Source organism: Haliotis rufescens, unplaced genomic scaffold (assembly GCF_023055435.1).
Source record: "Haliotis rufescens isolate VD_foot unplaced genomic scaffold, xgHalRufe1.0.p SCAF_99, whole genome shotgun sequence".
NCBI lineage: Eukaryota > Metazoa > Mollusca > Gastropoda > Lepetellida > Haliotidae > Haliotis > Haliotis rufescens.
The window spans coordinates 1043767-1049267 of NW_025964393.1; the positions used below are offsets into that span (position 1 = coordinate 1043767).

Here is a 5501-nt window from a genome sequence, read left to right on the forward strand (position 1 = left end):
AAGGATATAATTTTTCACAGAAAGTTGTTATTGAAATATGGAGTAACTACAGATCGCCCTACCTGTGGTTTGAAGTATTTCAGTCACAAGGAGTCCTATCGACAAGTTAAAAGAAGACAAATTCGAAAGAAAGTATAATGTAGTCTTCATAAAACATCTAATCCACACACAAAAATCATTTTAAGAAAATTCTAAAATGACAAAATGACGATGCGTTTGTTTTGTTAACATTGCTCCCATGAAGCATGTTACATAACACTTGCACAGCCATAACCATGGTACACGATCTGTAATGGGAAATGTATACAAGTTCTTTACACTTAGAGAGATAGAGGGAAATCATTTATTAATTCAGATAGGTTGAATTACCGAACTGCCCAAGTTATTGGGTTTTCAGTTCATACCATCAAGCCTACGGTATGATAAATAAAACAAAACAGGTATAGGGGTGGTCTCAAAAACAAAACTGGGACGTAAGAGGATAGTAGATAGCTGTGATACAGGGTGATTAGGCGTATAGTGTACAAGCTTTATGAGCAGAAGGTAACCCTGACTTGTAGTAGAATCAGGGAGGAATTAAAGATACAATTAATGTCAACTGCATTAACTATTGCCCTCCAAGAGATGGAATTTCGATACACTGAGCATGGCAATGTCAGAGCACTTTTCAGGGGAAAATATTCCATCCTGTTTATGAGGTCACATTATCTCCGAACCATTTATAACTATCACAGTCACGGCGTCCAGATAATTTACCTTGATGAATCATGCCACTGACTACATGTGGAAAAGCACCCATGGTACCATCAGATAAAGGTAATCGTGTCATTGTTTTACACGCTGCAACCCATGATATGGGACTTATTGATGGATGTGTGCTAGTTTTCGAGGCGAAAAAGAAAACTGATGAATTTCATGAGGAAATTATAGGAGGTGATTTGTTCATAGAATGGTTGGAATTTCAGCTATTCCCCATTTTAAACAACGCCAGTGTCATTGTCATGGGTAACGACAGTTAATATAACGTCTGGGAATCAGATACTGTCGCCCAAACCATGAGTAGACTGAAGGCGACCATACAGGAATATATGACATCGTCGGTTTCAGACCATATCAAACGAAAGTTCAACTCATGTAGAAAAAATCGGCGGAATAAGAACACGACATATGTGCTGGCGGCACAACACGGTTACGTTGTGTTACGTACGCCAGTCAGACATTGTGAGTTCAACCCTCTTGTGCCCATTTTGGCCAAGTGTAAAGAGTTCGTGGCAAGACATAACACGACATTCAAAAGTACAGATTCATATACGTCATCAGCGGAGATAAATGCAACCTCAAGAAATCATCTGTAGAACAACAAATACTTCTGGATTCCAAAACCGCAACCTTCCAATACGCATCCCGTTTCGTAGCTCTTAACTATTCCATCATGAGGTCATTTGTTTCCAAGCAAATTTAATGCAATATATATCCTAAATTGCTACCCTACCTACGCACATGTCAATTAAGTACAATAACAGCAATATTTTGAGACCACCCCCAACTCGGTGACATGTGCACCTGGGAGAATGCACGGGACGGTGTGAGGTCATCACCTGGGGACAGGTGTTAGGTAATTATCTCAGGTTATAGGCCATTTCATACATGCATGACAACACACGAATATTTTCGAAGTTTATCATCATTTTACCTGTAAAAGTACATTTTGAGCGTAATCACAGTGCCAGTTAGGACAAGTTAGATTAGGGCAATTCGCGATATTTTAATATATGCTCTTTTTATAGTCCTTTGACTCGTATTTATTAAATGAAGCCAGAAAAGCAGTTTTCTAGCATTTCCAACAGAACTCAGCCACCGAATGGCCACGTCTTAGAGATACGACAAGCGCTTCTAGCAATGTTGATTTAGATACTCTTTCTTTTAGTTTTTTTCACGCCGCACTCGACAATATTCTAAATATATGACGACGGCGTGTAATTGCCGAGGCTGGACCAGACAAATCGGTATTTGGTATTATGATCAACGTCCCTCGCAGACATGATACGATGACGTGGTAGCATCGGGCCTGACACCCCGATGCACTGAGTCGCCTCTCCAATGTTGCTGGGGACGAGACCCCAACAAGACGATACTCGGGTCTAATAGTTCTACAACAGGAATATCGGAATAACGATGGGTACATGCGTAGAATAAATCCCCAGATACTTCTTGTACACATCCTACGTGACCCACTACATAGTTTGGGATTCAACATTTTCTTCTATCTAAACATGGAGTCCTTACCTAACATGCTGTGTTAAATCTGCTGTGAATTAATTAAGGTACTCCATCTGCACCACTCCCTTTGCAAGACTTTATATAAGAGATAACACTTCTAGTGGAAGATCCCGCTTGAACACTTCAACAGGTAATGTATGAAAGTAGTGAGAAAACCTTTCATGTTAACTCGATGCTTGCATACCTACAACTATTGTACTGTTAATACAACCTTTTTCTGGTTCTCGTATATACCCAGACCCTGTCACCTCCCCTAACACTTGCTAATTCTTGTACATACCCAGACCCATCCACCTCTTCTAACACAACGTTTACGGTCAACACTTGCTAGTTCTTGTACATACCCAGACCCCGCCACCTCTGCTAACACCACGTTTACGGTCAACACTTGCTAGTTCTTGTACATACCCAGACCCATCCACCTCTTCTCACACCACGTTTACGGTCAACACTTGCTAGTTCTTGTGTATACCCAGACCCTGTCATCCCCTTTTTTACCACACTTGCATACAACCACTGCAGACATTTTACTATGACACTCATGTTCACGGCGGTCACAGTTCTGTGGGTGTACAATGAGAAGAGTGATAGACTGATGTTCCTCACCTGTTTCAGCAACCATGATAGCCCTCCTCCTTCTACTCGGAACTGCGTCGGTATATGGGTGAGTGTTATGTGGTACAATGTGCAACATCTCAATAGTTCTATCAGGCAATGTGTCTGTATATGGGTGAGTGATGTGTGGTACAATGTGCAACATCATAACACTACTATCAGGAAATGTGTCTGTATATGGGTGGGTGATGTGTTGTACAATGTGCAACATCTCAACAGTTCTAGTCTTCAATATGTCTGTATATTGGTGAGTGATGTGTGGTACAATGTGCAACATCTCAAAAGTTCTAGTCTCCCATGTGTCTGTATATTGGTGAGTGATGTGTGGTACAATGTGCAACATCTCAAAAGTTCTAGTCCCCAATGTGTCGGTATATGGGTGGGTGATGTGTAGTACAATGTGCAACATCTCAAAAGTTCTAGTCTCCAATGTGTCTGTATATGGGTGGGTGATGTGTGGTACAATGTGCAACATCTGACTAGTTCTATCAGGCAATGTGTCTGTATATGGGTGAGTTATGTGTGGTACAATGTGCCACATCTAAACAGTTCTATCAGGCAATATGTCTGTATATTGGTGAGTGATGTGTTGTACAATGTGCAACATCTCAAAAGTTCTATCAGGCAATGTGTCTCCAGGTCTTGGGTAAGTAATCCCTCCAATAACATCGTCACAATAGCTTCTCCAGTTCTTGGGTAGTTAGTTCCATCCCCGTCACAAACACAGTCTTAAGGATTTAGATAGGTACTTTCCCACGATCTTTTTTAGCGGCCTAAAAAAACACCAATTTTAGTTGAACCTTTGTTTCCATTGATTATTTCTGAGAAGAACTGCAAAATTGTTGATGTGGCCTAAAACAACATTCACTCACCCAAGAGATAGGGACTCATCTTCAGTTCCGTACACAGTTTCAAAGATGTAAAATAAATAAATAAATTGAACGACAATTTGTGGTCATGCATTGTTTTACATTCTGCTTTTCTGTCATGCTGACATGTTTGTTTGTTTGTTTGTTTGTTTGTTGTTTAACGCCGCTCTCGGCAATATTCCAGCTATATGACGGCGGTCTGTAAATAATGGAATCTGGACCAGACAATCCAGTGATTAATATCATGAGCATCGATCATCGACGCACTTAGGATCGATGACATGTATCAACCATATCAGCGAGCCTGACCACCCGATCCCGTTAGTCGCCTCTTACGACAAGCATAGTCGCCTTTTAGAGCAAAAAGGGGTTGCTGAAGACCTATTCTATCCCGGATCTTCACGGGTCTCATGCTGACATGTATTTGTAGGGAAGATGAGGACATGAATGAGATAAGTGAAGAAACCGGCCTCCCCCTCTGAGCCACGAGGAACTGAAGCACATGGTGATGAGGCGCATCAATAGGTCAACCGGAAAAGCGCAGTCAATCAACCCCAATCCAGTCAAGGACGCCAATACCCAGAGGTCCCCTCGGATACCAAAGTTCGAGGTCATTCAGCCAAAATAACTTGCTTGCATGACAGACCATTAGTGTGAATACATGTGTATTATATATATAAAACTTTAAATTCAACTATTTGATTTGATAACCGTTATAAGGTGGTATGTTGTTATGTATTATTTCTAATAATTTACAGTTTTATCAACAATTTGTTTGTAATTTTTAATTGTTTGCTATTATATGTAGGTACACCCAAATGTGCAATAAAAACTGATGGTTAGATTTGTTATACAAAACATTTTATCTAAGAATTTTATTGTTTAAAGGACCGCCTCCGTGGCCTAGTGGTAGAGCGGTGACATCCATCACAAACACATGCAAAGGCAAGTCAATTATTTCACCCGGGAACACATGGTACAAGTCAAAATAGGTACTTGCATCGGACCAAATGTTTGTCACTAATGGGTCAAATTTAGAAATGTCCGCCACTTATATACTGAAGCTTAGACGCTGTGGGAATGTCATCCATTCCTTCTACATGTGTCTTGGAAGAGACCCGAGGTGTTCTGTTACCTGATTCAGCGGGAAAGGTTGAGGTGAGGTGAAATGGGTATGACATGGCGTTCAAGATTATTGCACGTATATAGCCACGTGCATTCACACACTCGCGCGCGTGCGTGCGTTGAGTATGTGTGGCTGGCTGTACTCGTCCGGACTGATGCCGATTTACAGTGCTAGCCCACTGAGATACCATGCCGCAGTTTAACATGAATACCCTACTCAGACACAGTACACTGACGTCCTTGCCTTAGCCCCTTAATGCCGAGCGCCAGACAGGATAACAACAAGTACCATCGTTTAACATCTTTTGGTATGACGTGCTAGGAATTGAATCACCGACCTTCCGCTCCTCGGGCCGACGCTCTATCCGATAAACATCAGTGGAGATCCCACGGGGAAAAAATGTTTCTAAAATTTAGAGTATGTTTCCATATATGGAGAACCAAATAACAGAAGATCCGTCTCAAATAGTGACACTGCATAGTTGTCGTGACCTTGCCTCTATCACACGCATATTTTAGACTTCAACGCGATCCAAATTAAAGTGACAACTCTGTGAAAGACACAGGTGTATAAAGTCTGCACAAATGTTTACTTTTTAAAACGACACTCCT

At 41.2% G+C, this 5501-nt stretch overlaps 1 long non-coding RNA gene across 1 annotated transcript; it reads left to right on the forward strand.

Annotated features, from left to right (window-relative positions):
• The first annotated feature begins 2350 nt into the window (after positions 1–2350).
• Positions 2351–4482, forward strand: LOC125377791. The gene is made up of 3 exons (XR_007219816.1): positions 2351–2410; positions 2896–2944; positions 4195–4482. It is a non-coding gene; the product is annotated as an uncharacterized LOC125377791 (long non-coding RNA).
• Positions 4483–5501: the final 1019 nt, after the last annotated feature.